Raw genomic sequence first — 20461 nt, 5'->3', positions numbered from 1 at the left:
TTCTTCTTCCTTTTTCCCCTTTCCTTTCCTTTCCCTTCCCTTCCCTTCCTTCCCCTCCCCTCCCCTCCCCTCCCCTCCCCTCCCCTCCCCTTCCCTCCCCCCACCTTTTTTTTTTTACAGTCTCGACCTGTCACCCAGGCTGGAGTGCAGTGGCATGATCTCAGCTCACTGCAACCTCTGCCTCCCGGGTTCAAGCAATTCTTCTGCCTCAGCCTCCCGAGTAGCTGGGATTACAGGTGCCCGCCACCACACCTGGCTAATTTTTGTATTTTTAGTAGAGACGGGGTTTCATCATGTTCGCCAGGCTGGTCTCGAACTCTTGACCTCAAATGATCCACCTACCTCTGCTTCCCAAAGTGCTGGGATTACAGGCATGAGCCACGGCGCCCGGCCCCAAGTCTTTAATTCTAAAGTCAGGTTGCTTTGTCTCCACTTAACTGATGTGAACACCAAGGCCCAGAATGATTATTTAGCCTGCCTGGGGTCTGAAAGCTATTAACTGACAGAGGATCCAAGCTCCAGTCTTTATCACTTCTCTGACAGTTCCCCTGTTTTCTTGTCTTTGTGTTATTCTGGTATCAAAACGAGAAAGTGTGCATTTGCATTGGGCAGGGTCATGTGTTTCAAATGGACTCTCTCAATGGGAACATATTTATAATAGTCTGAGTTTAATGCCTGGCTTTTGCCATGTAATAGTTGCATGATCTTGGACAAGTTACTTAACATCTCTGGTCCTTCCTGTCTTCACTTGTGCGATGGAGATAGTCATAATGGCATGCTTATCATGGGTTGTTACAATGATTAAATGAAGTGGTATTTGTAAATGCACCTGAAACAGTTCCTGACGAATATTAACCTTTATGTGGGTATGTTAAATAACAATGAAAATGACTTCAAATTACAAATCAATGAAAAAGTCGTTTTAAAATTTCTTTTCCCAGAGTCATCTTTTTCTTAGATAACCTTCAGTGCTGAACTCCTTATGCGGCCCAAATCTTTGATTTTAGAAAGTCCTGAGACTGATGTGTCTGGGACCTCGCTTATATGCTCTTTATCTTTAGCAATATATTCTCTGCTACTCAGAAGCTCTTGTACCCATTTCTTAATTACTCAACGCTTTCTCCTGGATGCCCTCTCTCCTCCTCACTACAGGGCAGCTTTAATTACATCTCCCACTTCTTTCTTTCTCTTTAATCACTCTGCAACGGACAAATTCCGGTAAGCTTTCACTCATTGGAGGTGGGAGGACAAGAATCCAGGCTTTACCATGTGAATCACAGAGAGGCACTCATGTTATTTTTAAAGCACTTATGGTACTTTACTATTTAATAAATATTTGAACCCCTACTGTATGTCAAGCACTGTACATTTAGGTGTGAAAAATATTGGGGAGGCACAGTGAACAGAACGGACATGGCCCCTTCTAAACTTCATAAGTACTCATTCAAATTAGGAGAACAAAATCCCTCTCACCAGAAAGGCTAAGGGGTACCTCAGTGCACACTCATATGTACTGCTTTATTTATTGCACTACCAGACTGTCTTCCCATCTTTGAATCTCCAAGACCTAAAAGTATATGGCACCTAGTAGGCCTGGAACAAATGTAAATGGTCTAATGGATCGGGCATTTATTTTGGTGCATAGTAGGATAACATTTTCTTCCCCTTTTGCTAACCACTTTCTCCTCCAATTACTTAGTAATTCTCCTCTCCTCACAGAAATTCTTTCAGGTTTTGTGATCTGTATTTTCTTTAGCCATTACTACACTATTTTTAACAAGGGTTGACATATGTTTCTATGTTTGCTCTTCTTTTACAGGTTTTTATGAGTACATTCATCTCATTTTTTTCAACTATTCATTTTTTTCTAGATAAGTTAGAATCATGGTTGAGGTTCTCCTTCTATGCTGTATTTCCCTAAGGCACATATTAAAAGTATACATTTTATTTAGGAGAAAGTGTCATCCTGTGGCATCTAATTTTTTCTTCTAGAAACATTTTTTATATTCAGTCTAATGACACTGGTATTAGTTTCTCTTTCTAAAGTGTTTTGTTCCCCCTTGTAGTTAACCCATTTTTTTTTATGATTATACCTTTTATTTTAGTTTTGTTTTTATGTTAATAGTTTCTTCTTTTATACCACCTTTTCTTGTTGTCATTGGTAGCAAAATTGGAATTTTACGTTTCTATGGGATCCATTCAGGGCACTTAATTTTTATATTTATATTAATTCCAATAGTTTTTCAGTTGAGTCTGTTTGGTTTTTTAGATATAAAATTATGTACAAATAATGATCATTTTTCTCCTTTTTCAATATGTTTACCTCTTTTAGAATTGTCATATTGCATTGAATCTTATTCCAAATCAGCATTACATAATGATTATGGTAGATGGTTTTTTCTTATAATACTTTTAGTGCCTTATTAAGATAAATCTAGACTGTTAGTGTAAAATATGCTGTCTAGTATAAGAAATATTAAAATTTTAAATGCCATATAACTGAAAATTTGTTTTTAGTTACATGGTAATTTTGTCACATGGTGCCTTATTCATATTTCAGTGAAAGCTTCTTGCTATCCAGAAAGGAAAATGGTTTCAAGATAAGAAAAAATTGCCTGAATTTAATGGACCTGTCTTTTAATCAGAAGAACACTATCTTCTTGGCTTTATAATGACAATGATTGTGTTCTATTCATGAGGTTAAAGAAGAGTTGGGCAAAGGCCCCCAGGCTGTCCGTTGAAAACTCAGGGGGACCTTCACCCTGGGAACAGGGCTGAATCTGAGATACACCAAATTATACCTAAACCATAACCAGCCTTGACTCAGCTCAGCCATGATTGCACTAAGGTGATTAATTCTCTATCTGCCTATATGAGGAAGAGTAACACCCTCTTGTAGAAAATAACATCCTTTAGTGCATGTGTTCTCAGTAGGTACAAGATTGGTTCCTCCAATGTGAAACAAATATTAAATGTTACAGTGATTTGTGCACCTTCAAAAACCCACAACATATAAAGAGATAAAACTGGCAGGTTGCAGAAATTAGTAACAAAAAGTCTAATAGAATTCTTTATGGAGATAATAGTGAAAAAATAAAGGTTGGGGAACACTGATCTAGAGCCTTTTCAGTTTTTTAGTACACTACCTGATAATTAAAAGTTATAGATATTCTAAAAGACAAAAATATGTGACCAAAAGACAGTAGACAGACAATATAATGTGCATTTGCAATTTTGCTTCAGAGATTGGAGTTAGAACATATGGACTTAAAAATACATAATTAATGTTAACATATTAATCAGTTAACAAAATATGTAAAAGAAAAACAGATGGAAATTTGGAAAATTTCATCAGAGAATTGAAATTTGTGAAGAGAGAAACAGAAAACTGAAAAGCATAATATCTGAAATTAAGAACTCTCTGGATGCGTTTAACAGTTGATTAAACACAGTGGAAGACAGGATTAGTAAAATGGAAAACAGGTAAATAGAAAATAATCAAACTAAACCAGAGAGGAAATAATATGTAAATGTATTCCACTTGCAAACTGTTTGCAAAGTACCATCTTTTTCCATATCCTTGCCAAAAATATGTATTTTAACAATATTTATATTTTGCCAGTTTCTGTGTAAAGTGGTATCTCGTTAATTTGAATTTCATTCAGTAACAACATTTTACCTTTTTGTTGTATTTTGCTAGTTAGGTGTTCTTTTCTGAGAAATATCAATTCATATTTTGCCATTATGTATCTGGGGTCATTTGTAACAATTTGTAATTTTTTTCTGAGGTAATAATCTTTTGTCATTTCTGTTACAGATAAATTTTCTAGATCGATATAACATTTGTGGTGAATATACTGTTTTATTTTACAACAAAAATCTGGATTTATTTGTATACAAGATAACTCAGAGATATTCCTGGGTTTTTTTTTTTTTTTCCCAGACCACTGCAGTAAAGTGACTGCAATAAAATAAATATCACAATAAAGCAGCACACAACTGTTTTGATTTCCTAGTGCACATAAAAGTTATGTATACACTATACTGTAGTCTATTAAGTGTGCACTAGCATTCTGTCTACAAAAACAATGTACATTAGCCAGGTTGTGGTGGCTCATACCTGCAATCCCAGCTACACAGTAGTCTAGGGCAGGAGGATACCTTGAGCCTAGGACTACAAGGCTGCAATGAGCTATGATCACGCTCCTACACTTCAGTCTGAGCAACAGAGCAAGACCCTGTCTCATAAATGTATATTTAGCCTTAAGCGAGTCACAATCTTTTTGCTGATGGAGGCTCTTGCCTTGATGTTGATGGCTGTTGATTCATCAGGGTGGTGGTTACTGAAGATTGGGGTGACTGTGCCAATTTCTTGAAATAATTCAACAATGAGGTTGCCACAGCAATGGACTCTTTCTTTCACAAAAGATTATCTGTAGCAGTCAATGCTATTTGGTAGCATTTTATCCATAGTAGAACTTCTTTCAAAATTGGAGTCAACCTTCTCAAACCCTGCTATTGCTTTATCAACTAAGTTTATGTAATATTCTAAATCCTTTGGTTTTATTTCAACAATGTTTACAGTGTCTTCATTAGGAGTAAATTCTACCTCAAGAAATAACTTTCTTTCTCATCCATAAGAAGCAACTCTTCATCCGTTCAAGTTTTATCATTAAAATTTAACAATTCAGTCCCATCTTCAGGCTCCATTTCTAATTCTAATTTTCTTTCTATTTCTACTACATCTGCAGTTCCTTTTTTCACTGAAGTCTTGAAACTCTCCCAGTCATCTGTGAGAGTTGGAATCAACTTCTTCCACACTTCTGTTTAGGTTGCTGTTTTGACCTCTTTTTATGACCTTTTTAGAAGGTTTTCAATGTACTTTGCCCAGATTCATTAGAGGAATCATTATAGCTGCCATAGACTTAGGAAAAATATTTCTTAAATAACCCAACTTGGAAGTCAGAATTACTCCTTAATCCATGGGTTGCAGAGTGGATGTTTTGTTAGAAGGCGTGAAAACAACATCAATTTCTTTGTACCTCTTCAACAGAGCTCTTGGGTTACAAGGTGCATTGCCAAAGAGCAGTAATACCTTGAGAGGAATCTTTTTTTCCGAGCACTAGGTCTCAACAGTGAGCCTAAAATATTTCATAAACTGTGCTGTGAACAGATATGCTGTCATCTAGGCTTTGTTGCTCTATGTATATAGCACAGGCAGAGCAGATTTACCATAATTTTGAAGGGCCTTGGGATTTTCAGAATGGTAAATGAGCATTGGCATCAACTTAAAGTTACTAGATGCATTAGTTCCTAAAGAGGGAGTCAGGCTGTCCTTTGAAGCTTTGAAGTCAGGCATTGACTTCTCCTCTCTAGCTATGAAAGTCCCAGAAGGCTGTATTGTCTATATTGTAATCTGTAGTTAGATCTGGATAACTTGCTGCAGCTTCTACATCAGCACGTGCTGCTTCTCCTTGCACTTTTATGGTATGGAGATGGCTTCTTTCCTTAAACCTCTGCTAGCTTCCATCTTCTGCAGCTTCCTCACCCCTCTTGGCTCTCATAGAATTGAAGAGAGTTAAGACTTTGCTCTAGGTTAGGCTTTGGCTTAAGGAAATGTTGTGGCCGGTATAATCCTCTATTCAGACCACCAAAACTTTCTTCATATCAGCAAGAAGGCTGTTTTGCTTTCTTATTGTTTGTGTGTTCACTGGAGTAGCACTTTTAATTTCCTTCAAGAACTTTTCCTTTGCATTTACAACTTGGCTACTGTTTGGTGCAGAAGGTCTAGTTTTCCATCTGTCTTCACTTTTGACATGCCTTCCTCATGAAACATAATCGTTTTTAGCTTTTGATTGAAAATTAGAGATGTGTGTCCCTTCCATTTTCACTTGAACACTTAGAAGCCATTGTAGGGTTACTAAGTGGCCAAATTTAATATTGTGGTGTCTCAGGAAACAGAGGCCCATGGAGAAGGAAAGAGGTCGGGGAATGGCTGGTCAATCAAACAGTCAGAACACATACAACAATTATCAGTTAAGTTCATTGTCTTATATGGACACGGTTTGTGGTGCCCCAAAATGGTGATAATAACAACATCAAAGATCATTGATCATAGATTACCATAAAAGACGTAATAATAATGAAAACAGTAGAAACATTGGAAGAAGTACCAAAATGTGACATAGAGGCATGAAGTAAGTACATGCTGTTGGAAAGATAGTGCTGATAGATTTGCTGTATGCAGGGTTGCTATACACCCTCAATTTGTTAAAAAATGCAATTTTCTGCAAAGCGCAATAAAACTAGGTATGTGTATTCTGAAAATTATACTGGAAGACTATATAAGGTGATAAAAGATTAGCCTTCACAACATATTCTAAACAACATTGATAAGCGTATTGTTATTATATTCTGTATTCCAGAGTGTCATACATGTTTTTATGTGCATGTTTCTGATAGTTACCCACGGTAATTTAGCTTGATGACAAAAGCTGTTGGGGAATCTCAGTTAGGTTTCTTCATGACCACCTTCTTGGTCTTGGATTAATTATATCAGGTTACTTTATGCTTAAAAATTAATTAATGTGGCCGGGCGCGGTGGCTCAAGCCTGTAATCCCAGCACTTTGGGAGGCCGAGACGGGCGGATCACCAGGTCAGGAGTTTGAGACCAGCCTGGCTAACACGGTGAAACCCCGTCTCTACTAAAAAATACAAAAAACTAGCCGGGCGCGGTGGCGGGCGCCTGTAGTCCCAGCTACTCGGGAGGCTGAGGCAGGAGAATGGTGTGAAACCGGGAGGCGGAGCTTGCAGTGAGCTGAGATCCGGCCACTGCACTCCAGCCTGGGCGACAGAGCGAGACTCCGTCTAAAAAAAAAAAAAAAAAAAAAAATTAATTAATGTAACCATTGTCCAACTTGCAAATTTAAAAGTTATTTAGGTATAATTAGCTAGTGGCTGTCATGCAGTGTGAAATATCACTCCGTTGATGCTGGTATGAGAATGTGGGTAAAAGTGAGAGAGAGTGAGCATGTTGTACCCTTGCAGATCTAAAACTGTTTGATTATTGGCATACATGTGTAGAAAAATGTTTATTGATCTCTTCCTGTCATGATAAAGTAACCATGATCTATGTCATACTTCCAATGTTTGAATAAGGGTAGTTATGTCAGGAATGATAGTGTAACATAAGGATTACTTATTTTGTCTTTGGAAGTTGACTTTCTTAGTCCATTCAGGCAGGTATAACAAAATATATAAGCTGGGTGGCTTATAAACAGAAATGTATTTCTTACATTTCTGGTGACTGAGAAGTCCAATATCAAGGTGCTGGAAGATTCTGGTGAGGGACTCTTTCCTGTTCATAGATGGCCATCTTCTTCCTGTGTCTTCTTCATATGGCTGTAGGTAGAAAGCGGTGTGGCAGCTCTCTGGGGCCTCTTTTATTAGGTACCGATGCCATTTATGAGGGTCCTGCCGCATGACCTAATCACCTTCCCCTTCCAAATACCATCGTATTGGGGGGTAGGGTTTTGGTGAAATGCAAACATTCAAACCATAGCACTGGCCATCTCCATTCTACCTCTTATCACCCCACTTAATGTTAGAAAAGTTAAATACCCCTTCTATGTCTTAATTTCATTTCATTACCAGTGAAATGAGGTTGATAGTAGTATGTACCTCACTGCATTAAATATGATAATGCACATTGGGTGCTAGCCCAGAGCAACCATTTATAAATGGAAGCTATGGTTAGTATTTCTAGCAAAAATTCATGTTCTCATTGTGTTTAGCATACAGGATGTTAAACAAGACTCTGAGATAAAAGAATATTTAAAGGTGCTTCCCCATTTTATAAAGTTAATTTTTTTTTTTTAAGCAAGCAGTAAGTGCAGGGAAGTCTCAGGAACCTAAATAGCTCTTGTTTTCTTTTCTTTTTTTTTTTTGTCCAAGTTATTTATTTATTTATTTTATTATTATACTTTAAGTTCTAGGGTACATGTGCACAACGTGCAGGTTTGTTACATTTGTATACATGTGCCATGTTGGTGTACTGCACCCATTAACTCATCATTTACATTAGGTATATCTCCTAATGCTAGCCCTCCCCCATCACCATCCCCCTCCCCACAATAGGACCTGGTGTGTGATGTTCCCCTTCCTGTGTCCAACTGATCTCATTGTTCAATTCCTACCTATGAGTGAGAACATGTGGTATTTCGTTTTCTGTTCTTGCAATAGTTTGCTGAGAATGATGGTTTCCAGCTGCATCCATGTCCCTACAAAGGACACGAACTCATCCTTTTTTATGGCTGCGTAGTATTCCATGGAGTATATGTGCCACATTTTCTTAATCCAGTCTGTCACTGATGGACATTTGGGTTGGTTCCAAGTCTTTGCTATTGTGAATAGTGCTGCAATAAACATATGTGTGCATGTGTCTTTATAGCAGCATGACTTATAATCCTTTGGGTATATACCCAGTAATGAGATGGCTGGGTCAAATGATATTTCTAGTTCTAGATCCTTGAGGAATTGCCACACTGTTTTCCACAATGGCTGAACTAGTTTACAGTCCCACTAACAGTGTAAAAGTGTTCCTGTTTCTCCACATCCTCTCCAGCACCTGTTGTGTCCTGATTTTTTAATGATTGCCAATTTAACTGGTGTGAGATGGTATCTCATTGTGGTTTTGATCTGCATTTCTCTGATGGCGAGTGATGATGAGCATCTTTTCATGTGTCTGTTGGCTGTATGAATGTCTTCTTTTGAGAAGCGTCTGTTCATATCCTTTGCCCACTTTTTGACGGGGTTGTTTGTTTTTTTCTTGTAAATTTGATTGAGTTCTTTGTAGGTTCTGGATATTAGCCCTTCGTCAGATGAGTAGATTGCAAAAATGTTCTCCCATTCTGTAGGTTGCCTGTTCACTCTGATGGCAGTTTCTTTTGCTGTGCAGAAGTCTTTAGTTTAATTAGATCCCATTTGTCAATTTTGGCTTTTGTTGCTGTTGCTGTTGCTTTTGGTGTTTTCGACGTGAAGTCCTCGCCCATGCCTATGTCCTGAATGGTATTACCTAGGTTTTCTTCTAGGGTTTTTATGGTTTTATGGCTAACATTTATGTCTCTAATCCATCTTGAATTAATTTTCATATAAGGAGTAAGGAAAGGATCCAGTTTCAGCTTTCTGCTTATCGCTAGCCAATTTTCCCAGCACCATTTATTAAATAGGGAATCCTTTCCCCATTTCTTGTTTTTGTCAGGTTTGTCAAAGATCAGATGGCTGTAGATGTGTGGTATTATTTCTGAGGGTTCTGTTCTGTTCCATTGGTCTATATTTCTATTTTGGTACCAGTACCATGCTGTTTTGGTTACTGTAGCCTTGTAGTATACTTTGAAGTCAGGTAGCGTGATGCCTCCAGCTTTGTTCTTTTGGCTTAGGATTATCTTGGCAATGTGGGGTCTTTTTTGGTTGTATATGAACTTTAATGTAGTTTTTTCCAATTCTGTGAAGCAAGTCATTGGTAGCTTGATGGGGATGGCATTGAATCTATAAATTACCTTGGGCAATATGGCCATTTTCACAATATTGATTCTTCCTATCCATAAGCATAGTATGTTCTTCCATTGTTTGTATCCTCTTTTATTTCACTGAGCAGTGGTTTGTAGATCTCCTTGAAGAGGTCCTTTACATCCCTTGTAAGTTGGATTCCTAGGTATTTTATTCTCATTGAAGCGATTGTGAATGGGAGTTCATTCATGATTTGGTTCTCTGTTTGTCTGTTACTGGTGTATAAGAATGCTTGTGATTTTTGCACATTAATTTTGTATCCTGAGACTTTGCTGAAGTTGATTATCAGCTTAAGGAGATTTTAGGCTGAGACAATAGGGTTTTCTAAATATACAATCATGTCATCTGCAAACAGGGACAATTTGACTTCTTCTTTTCCTAACTGAATACCCTTTATTTCTTTCTCTTGCCTGATTACCCTAGCCAGAACTTCCAACACTATGTTGAATAGGTGTGGTGAGAGAGGGCATCCCTGTCTTGTGCCAGTTTTCAAAGGGAATGCTTCCAGTTTTTGCCCATTCAATATGATATTGGCTGTGGGTTTGGCATAAATAGTTCTTCTTATTTTGAGATGCGTTCCATCAATACCGAATTTACTGAGAGTTTTTAGCATGAAGGGCTGTTGAATTTTGTCAAAGGCCTTTTCTTCATCTATTGAGATAATCATGTGGTTTTTGTCTTTGGTTCTGTTTATATGCTGGATTAAGTTTATTGATTTGCATATGTTGAACCAGCCTTGCATCCCAGGGATGAAGCCCACTTAATCATGGTGGATAAGCTTTTTGATGTGCTTGGATTGGTTTTGGATTTGGGCTTGGATTTGGATTTGGTTGGATTTGGTTTGCCAGTATTTTAATGAAGATTTTTGCATCGATGTTCATCAGGGATATTGGTCTAAAATTCTCTTTTTTTGTTGTATCTCTGTCAGGCTTTGGTATCAGGATGACACTGGCCTTGTAAAATGAGTTAGGGAGGATTCCCTCTTTTTCTATTGATTGGAATAGTTTCAGAAGGAATGGTACCAACTCCTCCTTGTACCTCTGGTAGAATTCGGCTGTGAATCTGTCTGGTCCTGGACTTTTTTTGGTTGGTAGGCTATTAAGTATTACCTCAATTTCAGAGCCTACTATTGGTCTATTCAGGGTTTCAACTTTTTCCTGGTTTAGTCTTGGGAGAGTGTAAGTGTCCAGGAAATTATCCATTTCTTCTAGGTTTTCTAGTTTATTTGCGTAGAGGTGTTTATAGTATTCTCTGATGGTAGTTTGTATTTCCGTGGGGTCAGTGGTGATATCCCCTTTATCATTTTTTATTGCATCTATTTGATTCTTCTCTCTTTTCTTCTTTATTAGTCTTGCTAGCGGTCTATCAATTTTGTTGATCTTTTCAAAAAAACAGCTCCTGGATTCATTGATCTTTTGGAGGGTTTTTTGTGTCTCTGTCTCCTTCAGTTCTGCTCTGATCTTAGTTATTTCTTGCCTTCTGCTGGCTTTTGAATGTGTTTGCTCTTGCTTCTCTAGTTCTTTTAATTGTGATGTTAGGGTGTCAATTTTAGATCTTTCCAGCTTTCTCTTGTGGGCATTTAGTGCTATAAATTTCCTTCTACACACTGCTTTAAATGTGTACCAGAGATTCTGGTACATTGTGTCTTTGTTCTCATTGGTTTCAAAGAACATCTTTATTTCTTCCTTCATTTCATTATGTACCCAGTAGTCCTTCAGGAGCAGGTTGTTCAGTTTCCATGTAGTTGAGCGGTTTTGATTGGATTGCTTAGTCCTCAGTTCTAGTTTGGTTGCACTGTGGTCTGAGAGACAGTTTGTTATAATTTCTGTTCTTTTACATTTGCTGAGGAGTGCTTTACTTGCAACTACATGGTCAATTTTGGAATAAGTGTGATGTGGTGCTAAGAAGAATGTGTATTCTGTTGATTTGAGGTGGAGAGTTCTGTAGATGTCTATTAGATCTGCTTGGTGCAGAGCTGAGTTCAATTCCTGGATATCCTTGTTGACTTTCTGTCTCGTAGATCTGTCTAATGCTCTTGTTTTCATTATACCATGTACTCTATAGCATACAGTTGAAATATATTTATATAAAGTTAAGATAGTAGCAAATTTCAAGAGGCTCATTTGTTTAATGGAACTGCTTGGTGAATGCATTTCTCCAAGTTTTGTGTTTAAGCAAGAATTATTACTAATAGTACTTAAAACTTTTTAGTATTTATTTGAATAATTTTATTTTCTCCCCTGGAACACTAGGATATCAATTACAGTGCTGGAAAATGTGTGCTTAGAGAAAAAAAGTGCTGCCTTTTCCCTGTGCTAGCATTCTGAAAGGTTTTGAGGCTACGCTTGATGAGCATGCCTTTTTTTCCCCAAAGAATCAAAGTTAGAGCACGACAAATGAAAGAAATTTCAAAATCATTATGCAAAGTGTGTTTTGTATTCACTGATGTTCTCTGATATGTCAATTTCTGTTTTTAAGGAATCTTAAGCATTCTTATAACATTAATCTTGTGTTTGACATAGAGACTGAGACTTCTTAAAGTACAAGTAACCATCTCCCCATTCTTTGCTCTATTGGTTTGTTAGAGTTGATGTGTAAAATTCCTAGTTTTAAAACATTTCGAAGGTATTTTCTGATTTTGCTATTTTTAAAAAATAGTTTACAATTCCTGTTTCCTTCTGAATATCTTTGGTGCAGCTATTTGCTTTCTGCATGGCCACATGAGTTGCATTGCATCTGTTTCTAAAATAATGTGTTTAATATTCCACCAGTACTGAGAGTTGGTCCTGAATTGCCTTATATGATAAACAAATGGGTTTGTAAAGTTGCTTCAAAGGTCATCATCTTCTACCCTTTGGTGGTTGTTCTGAGTACTTTTAAAATGAAAATCTTCAAAGCCATCTTTAGATGGTACCCTTGCTTTCAATCATGATAATGAAATTAAAAATGTTATTAAAATGGTAGTAACTTGGCTTTAAATTGAAACTCTATATTAGCATAATAGAAGGCTTTAGAACTTCTTTCTAAATAAGACTTTCCTTGCAGGAGATAACATTTGTAAAGCATCTACCAGAGTGGCATAATAAATCTCAAATATCTTGCCTTGTTTTTCTTTTTCTCTTTCTAATATGTGTTTTGTATTACTTCTGATGTCTCATCTCCCTGTAGTTATAGAAACACATAGACTTATACCTAGGTTCTGTTATTAGTTTCTTATTGCTGTGTAACAATTTATCATAAACTTAATGGCTTAAAACATCCATGTATTATCTCACAGTTCTGTCAATCAGAAGCCTAGACAGGGCTCAGCGGGTCCTCTTCCAAGCTCTCCTGGCTGTTGGCAGAATTCATTTCCTTGCAAGAGTAGAACTCATGGCTCTTCCATGTTCTTTGAGGTTGGCAGTTCTCTGATGCTTCCCCTTCTTTTAAAGGACTTACCTGATTAGGTTAGACCCACCTACTATAATCTCCTTTTTGATTTAGTCACAGATGATTGACTGATGGCCTCATGATGGGAGTCATATCCCATCCTTTCTACAGGCTCTGCCCACAGTCCACAGGACCATGGGGATTATACAGAGTGTCAGTCATTGGGGAGGTCTTAGAATTCTGCCTGTCATATCCTGGGTTTTAAAACTTTTATATGGGGAAAGTCATTTAAGGAAGAAAGTAAATGAACGTCTGTTGACTAGGTTGCTAGGTACAATGGTATGACTTCCATTTTATAAATGAGTAAAACTTAAATTTGCGGAGACTGATTGACTCGAGATATCACTGACTTAAAAGGGCCAAACAGACATTCTTAGAGGCAAAAGCTCCAGTTGAGTGAGAGCCTGGTTTTTAGTTGCTTTTTCCTAAGCAGTTCAAGTTTCAAATGAACTCTTTCTAAACAGTTCACATTCAGGGGTTGTTTAAAACCTATGAACATATTTCCCCAAGGAAATCATGCTATAAATGATAAGTTCCCAATTGGCTCCACAAAATCCAACTTTAGTCTCAGGAAAATTGTCTTCAGAGTCATCCAGAACCTCTTGGGGCCTAATCCCTGTGCCCCATGAAGGTAGTTGAGGCCTTATGGCTGCCTTGTGTGGGGAATGCCCCTCAGAGATGAAAGTTAACTGTGGCTCATCCAGCGACAAGGAGAAGCCCATTCCGTGCCCTTAGCTGTCTCTGTGTCTGCTGGAAGTAGGTGAAGGCACTGGCTGCATCCACTCTGTTTTGGTAGGGAAAGCTTCCAACACTGAGTATTGGGATCATATTTAATTTGTCAGTTAGGTAATTATGGTATACCCTATATTCGGAATCTTACTGGCTGAATGATCTTTTATAGAGAATCATTATGTAGTGATAGTAGGTTTGTTAATGGTTCCCATTAAACTTGCACATAACTTGCACAGCAGTTTATGTGTTAAACTACTTAACAAGCATTTTCGTCCTTCAGCTAGTTTCTTCAACTATGTTTCTTTGAATCCGTATAAAGAGATGGCTTATAAGGTTTATTTCAAACAGATATTTACGTGTTAGGTAGAAGCATTTCAAAATAATGCAGCCTGTCTTTTTCTCTTCTTCCCATCTTGACTTCTCTCACGTTCTTCCTGTCTTTAAAATGTGCTTGAGAAAAGAGGGAGAAACATGAACAATTCCCAGGGAATCCCCACAGGAAGGAGGAACCACTCTCAAACTGAAATTACTGAAGAGAACCAATGTGCTGCTCATGACTGGAATACAGAGGAGCTGTGTGTGTGGAAGGTCAGGCAGAAGGTGACTGAGAAGGAAAAAATTAGAGGAAGGAATATCTGGTTTTATTTTTCTTTAACTCTTTTTGTTGCTTTGGTCTCTATTTTTATACCTCAGTGTCATGCTTTGTGACTTAGATGAAATTATTGAACTTCTTTGTAGCTCTTATAAGCAAGATATTGATGTTTGCCTAAATTTAGACCTTTCGTAATTCTAAATTTTACTTTCATTCACCGCCTCAGGTAAAATAAATAAATAAATGAATTCTATTCCCTTTTGATCTTCATTTCAGGTTATTCAAAATGTATGGCTGACAGCCTTCAAAGGAATGATACAGGCATTGGATGTTTTATTCAGTATATTGCTGCTCTGCCCTTTTGTGCAGCTATTCCAATTGCTATAGAAGTACCTGAAAGGTTGTCATGGATTTTGCCAACAGTAAACGACAAGCGGTAATATATATGGTGAATGTTCCAGGTGTATTGGAAATTACCATTGCAGCTTCTATTTCATGGAAGTTTGTTTTTCACGTAATGCTAAAAGTTCAGTCTAAATTCTTTAGTCAGATAGATTCAGGTCTTACCTCATACGTAATATGTGGAGTAAAAATAATTCAGAATGCAATTACGAGTCGGGAATGCATAAAAGCACATGGTAACTTTTTAAACAGATTGTCTTTAATAATTCTGTGCCTTTGGGACAAATGACATTCTTTTTTTATGCCCTCCCCACTTTAGACATCCACTTTCTTTTTCATTGGCCGCAGTGAAACTTTGGAAGATCATTACCTTACTGCCCCCTAATGAGATGTAAATAAAATGAATGATTACAGCTTGATTATGGTCCAGTATTTATGAGGCTCCTGGTAACTTGCTGCATAAATTTAAGTATGTGAGTAAATTCTCTTAGGGACCGTCAATGTGAGAGTATTTTATTTTTCTTTCTTATTTTTTATGATGTACTAATTCTTTTCACCTCTGGATTCTTTATTGTTGTTTCTGCCCTAGAAGAAGTAGGACCGTGGAAAATGAGTATATTTTTTCTGCATGACTTTTATGGTCCCTGTAGGGTTTGGACCAGACCTGAGTTGCTGCCTGATCCTGATCTGTCAAGGAACAGTGAAATAAAGGAATATGGTTTGGTTTTTTTTCTTCCTGTGCCCTATCCATCTCCCTACAAAGAAAAATGTATGAACATTTCTCTCTTCTGCTTTTTCTTATAAAGCACATCAAGTTTCAAGTCTGAGCTTTTGTGGAAATCACAGTATAATGGGTTAACAGTCTTCTCTGATTCTTCGAGGTTTTAAGTATTTTAAGCTTCTTACTTTACCATCTAGATATTGGAAGCTAACCTCCCACTCACTTTACTACTCAATGCTGCTTCTCTGTGCAGCCTCTTCTTTCTAGAATTGTTATTATAGTGAAATATCCATAGGAGTATCTTCCTTGCCTTATATAATCCTCCTCCAACCTGCAAAGCGTTTCCCCATGGCAGGAGACAGCTTTTTTCCTAAAGCTTGCATATATTGGCAAAGCCTGGTTGGGTAGGGTATCCTGGACCCCATGGGAAAAGTAAGTTGATTTTTTATTTAGATTTGAGATCATGGGTATATTTTAATTCTTAATGTTGGGTCTCAAGAATTTCCCCTCTACAGTCAGTAGCTGATGATGTGAGGAGGCAGCATGAGCCTGACATTGGTAAAGATACATTAATACTTATTTAATAATCTCATGTCACCTGGAGACTGTAAAAAATCTAATCTCTTTCCCCTGCAAAATACAAAGGAAAATAGAGTGTCTAGATGACAGAGTTCTCGTGTAAAGTGGACTGTCTCGCTTATGCACAAGGCAAGTGTCACAGGTTCCATTCCATCCTGCATACCCTGCGTATAAAGAAGGGGTAGGTGACGAAGGAGGCTGGCAGCTTAAAGACTTAAACAGGCTGAGGGACTAAGTTCCCAAGTTGGCTGGGCAGACAGAAAAGGAAAGGCAAGACGAGAACCTGTGCCATATTCCAAATTAGATTACCTGTTACAGAGCCAAAGACTGAGTTCCAAAGAGCCAAAGTTGGAGTGTGAGGAGGATAAGATACGTGTGCAATCGGATTCCAGGTTTTAGATTATCTAGAGAGGGGGAAGGCATTACTGGCGTTCATATGTAGTCTCTGTGTAATGTTACCAGAGATTGTTCTTCAGTAGCTCTCTGCTTGTTTGGTTACAGAATTATCCAAACATATGCTTTTATACTTCTTTTCCACCTCCTGATACCCAGAGCCTTTTGTTGTCCCCCTGCTCCCCAAGCTTAGGTAGGGCACAGCAAAATCCCTCAGCCTGTCCTTTTCAGGGCAGCTTGCACCATTCCTCCACAGCACTTTCCAAGCTATGTAACTACTCTTGGTACTCACAAGCCATGTCGCTGGGCTTTAAAATGCCATCAGTGTCCACTGGTGTGGCTGGAACTGAGTAAAACATGGCAAGCTGAACTTCTTAAGATGGCCCAGAGTAATTTGAATTTCTCTAGTCAAGAATGGGTAAATAAGCCATCTGGAAATAGTCTCCCAGTTGAATTTAACACCCCTTATGACTCTACTTTTCGTAATCTTTGTTAACTAATTAGCTCTTTGCTTTGTCAGGTGCCCACTGTGTGTGCGAGCATGGTGTTAAGCACTTAATATAAAACAGTGACTATAAAGGCATGTGACTCCTGCCTTCATGGGGCTTCTAATTCACACCCCCCAACAAGTTTTTAATAGCACTTTTGAAAACATTGCATAAAGTCAGATATACACACACACACACACACACACACACACATATATATGATACACATGCCAAAAGGTAAGCTGGAGGTACTTGTCAAAGAACTATGAATGCAAACAATAGCAAAGAGACAAAAATATTACATTAATGAATACATTACCTGGGAAAATACTACTGGAATCATTTTGTCAAACAACTCGCCCATACTATGATATGGAAAAGTGTAGCTTACTACAGTAGAAAGAATGCAGTAGTTGGAGTCAGAACTGATTTCAAGTCCCAGCTCAATCACTTATTAACTATTGATGTTGGGCAATGATATGGTTTTGCCGTGTGTCCCCACCCAGATCTCACCTTGAATTGTAATGATCCCTCCATGTCAAGGGCAGGACCAGGTGGAGATAATTGAATCATGGTGGTAGTTTACCTCATGCTGTTCTCATGGTAGTGAGTGAGTTCTCATGAGATCTGATGGTTTTATTATATAAGAGGCTTCTGCCTTCGCTCGGCACTTCTTTTTCCTGCTGCCATGTGAAGCAGAATGTGTTTGCTTCCCCTTCCACCATGATTGTAAGTTTCCTGAGGCCTCCCAAGCCATGCTGAACTGTGAGTCACTTAAACCTCTTGTCTTTATAAATTACCCAGTCTCAGGTATGTCTATTAGCAGAGTGAGAACAGACTAATACAGGCAAGTAATTAATTATTTTGGTCACAGATAGCTCTGTAAAATTTATCCCTTTAAGATTCTGTGTTTTCTGTTATACTTAGGGTTCTATGTTTTCCCATGGATTTGTCTTTTAATCCTATTTTTTGTGGTTCTGATTTAATTTACTTTTAATTTTCTACTTTGTTTCATTTGTTGGTTTAACAAAAAGTTACTGAGTAGTCTGTGTATGTGTGTATTCTTATGTATTGCCTCAAATCCTAGATGGAATGACGCTGAGTATAAATAACTTTTTTAAAGAGGGAGTGTATTTGAGAAGTGTCTGAAAGCTGTAAAACCTCTAAAATAGATTCTTTGCTTTACGAGAGCTGCAGCTTGAGACTTTGAGGAATCCCCAAATTCACAAGCTTGGAGAATTTTCACAAACTGCAACCAGCACATAGGAAAAAGAACATGATTCTTGCCTTGGAACTCCCCTTTGAAAATCCTGCCACTACCTTGCCCCACCCTACGCCATATTCCACCACCTTAACCACTATCCTGACTCTGATAGCATAGGTTGCCTATGCCAGAAATTTGAAGTTACATATATAAGTAGAGTCATAGGGTAAGTATAGTAGTATACTGTTTTTTTCTTAGTTGTGGAGAATATACCTAACATAAAATTTTTGTTTTAGCCATTTTTAAGCATTCAATTCTGCGCCATTAAGTACATTCACAGAGTTGTGCAAGTATCACTGCCATGCATCTCGAGAACTTCTTCATCTTTCCCAACTGAAACTTTTTCCATTAAACACTAACTTCCCATTTCTCCTTCCCCTAGTCTCTGACAATATTCATTCCACTTTCTGTCTCTATGAATTTAACTACAGGATGTGCCAATATAGAGTAGTAGCTACCTAGAGCAGCCTCATAACAATATTTGTCCTTTTGTGTCTGACTTATTTCACTTAGTGTAATGTCTTTATAGTTCATCCATGTTGTAATGTGTGTCAGAACTTCTTTTTAAGGCTGAATAATATCTATTGTATGGATATTACCACATTTTGCTCATCTATTCATCTGTCAATCAATGCCTGGCTTGCTTCCACTTTTGGCTATTGTGAATCATGCTGCTGTGAAAATGGGTATATACATATCTTAGTTCTTGCCTTCATTTCTTTGGGTATATACCCAGAAGTGGAATTGCCAGATCATATGCTAATTCTGTGTTTAAGTTTCTGAGAAGCTGCCATACCATTTTCTGCATCGGCTGCACCGTTTTACATTTCCACAGTTATACTTCTTTTTGCTCAACATTATGCTTAACTTGATGTTTGCAAGGTTCATCCACATTACTGCTTGCAGTTGTGGGCCATTCAGTCTCATTGCTGTGTGGTGTTTCATCATGTGAATGTGCCATAATGTACTTAGCCATTTTGCTATTGATAAGCACTTGGGTAATTTTCAGTTTTGGGTTATTACAAGCAGAGCTACTATTAGAGGGCATTTAAAAATTAGGCCTTAAGGTTCCATAGCCTTGTTATTTTCTTATGAAAAGGAAAGCATTAAATCGAAGACATTATTTGAACAACAACTCATAAAACTTTCCGGTTGTATCACTTGGTAATTTTTGTAGCACAAGTGATGGAATAGCCAACCCATGTTATCCTAAGAAAAGGGGACGTGGCTTATCCATGACTGGAAAGTTTAGGTGTCCAGCTTCCAGCAACACTGACCTATTCCTTGCCTCCTGGCCACATCAGTCCAACCTCTGCTTTTGTCACATCTCCTCTAACTGTATCTCTTGTATCCCTCTTTTATCTTATAGGAAATCATGATTACATTATATTACAGATAATACAGAATAATCTCTTCATCTCAAGACTCTTTTTTTTTTTTTTTTTTTTGAGACGGAGTCTCGCTCTGTCGCCCAGGCTGGAGTGCAGTGGCCGGATCTCAGCTCACTGCAAGCTCCGCCTCTCGGGTTCACGCCATTCTCCTGCCTCAGCCTCCCGAGTAGCTGGGACTACAGGCGCCCGCTACCTCGCCCGGCTAGTTTTTTGTATTTTTTAGTGGAGACGGGGTTTCACCATGTTAGCCCATGTTGGGATGGTCTCGATCTCCTGACCTCGTGATCCGCCCGTCTCGGCCTCCCAAAGTGCTGGGATTACAGGCTTGAGCCACCGCGCCCGGCCCATCTCAAGACTCTTAATCACATCAGCAAAGCCCCTTTTGTCATGTAAAATAATATATTCACAGGTTCTGAGGATTGCTACATCTTTAGAGAGGCCATTATTTTGCCTCCCATGGTGTGTGTGTGTGTGTGTGTGTGTGTGTGTGTGTGTGTGTGTGTATGTGTATTTTTTCCCACTGATGAACCAATGATAATGTTCCTCTCCTTTATAACTTTGTGCTTTTCTTTGGAGTTAGTAATTGGGGTGTTTTTCTTCTCTTTAGGTTTTATGTAGCTGTCATGAATCCTTTCCACATTGTTCAGTAGAACTATAAAACTCTTGTTTGCACTTTCCGTGTTATCAAACATATCAGATAACCTGTAAGTTTTTTTTCTCAAAGCCTCCTTCCTGGACACTCCATTTTTTCTGTTCTAAGCTAGATGGTGTGCTATCCACGTCTACTGCATGGCGGCAGTTTTTGGTGATTTTCCTCACCCTTATTAACATCATGGTAATTCCCTTTGCTTCTCTCCATGTACCACCCTTTCTTTGATCTCATCCATTTCTCTTCAATGGTT

The 20461-nt window shown here is 38.1% G+C and overlaps 1 protein-coding gene across 20 annotated transcripts in view; it reads left to right on the top strand.

The window, feature by feature from the left end:
* LOC105475214 (microtubule associated serine/threonine kinase family member 4) overlaps positions 1-20461 on the top strand; it is a 577292-nt gene that overhangs the window by 335799 nt on the left and 221032 nt on the right. The gene's annotated exons all lie outside the window — the stretch shown is intronic.

Source organism: Macaca nemestrina, chromosome 6 (genome assembly GCF_043159975.1).
Source record: "Macaca nemestrina isolate mMacNem1 chromosome 6, mMacNem.hap1, whole genome shotgun sequence".
NCBI lineage: Eukaryota > Metazoa > Chordata > Mammalia > Primates > Cercopithecidae > Macaca > Macaca nemestrina.
The sequence above is the reverse complement of the archived record's forward strand: the minus strand, read 5'-3'. Positions and strand labels throughout refer to the sequence as shown.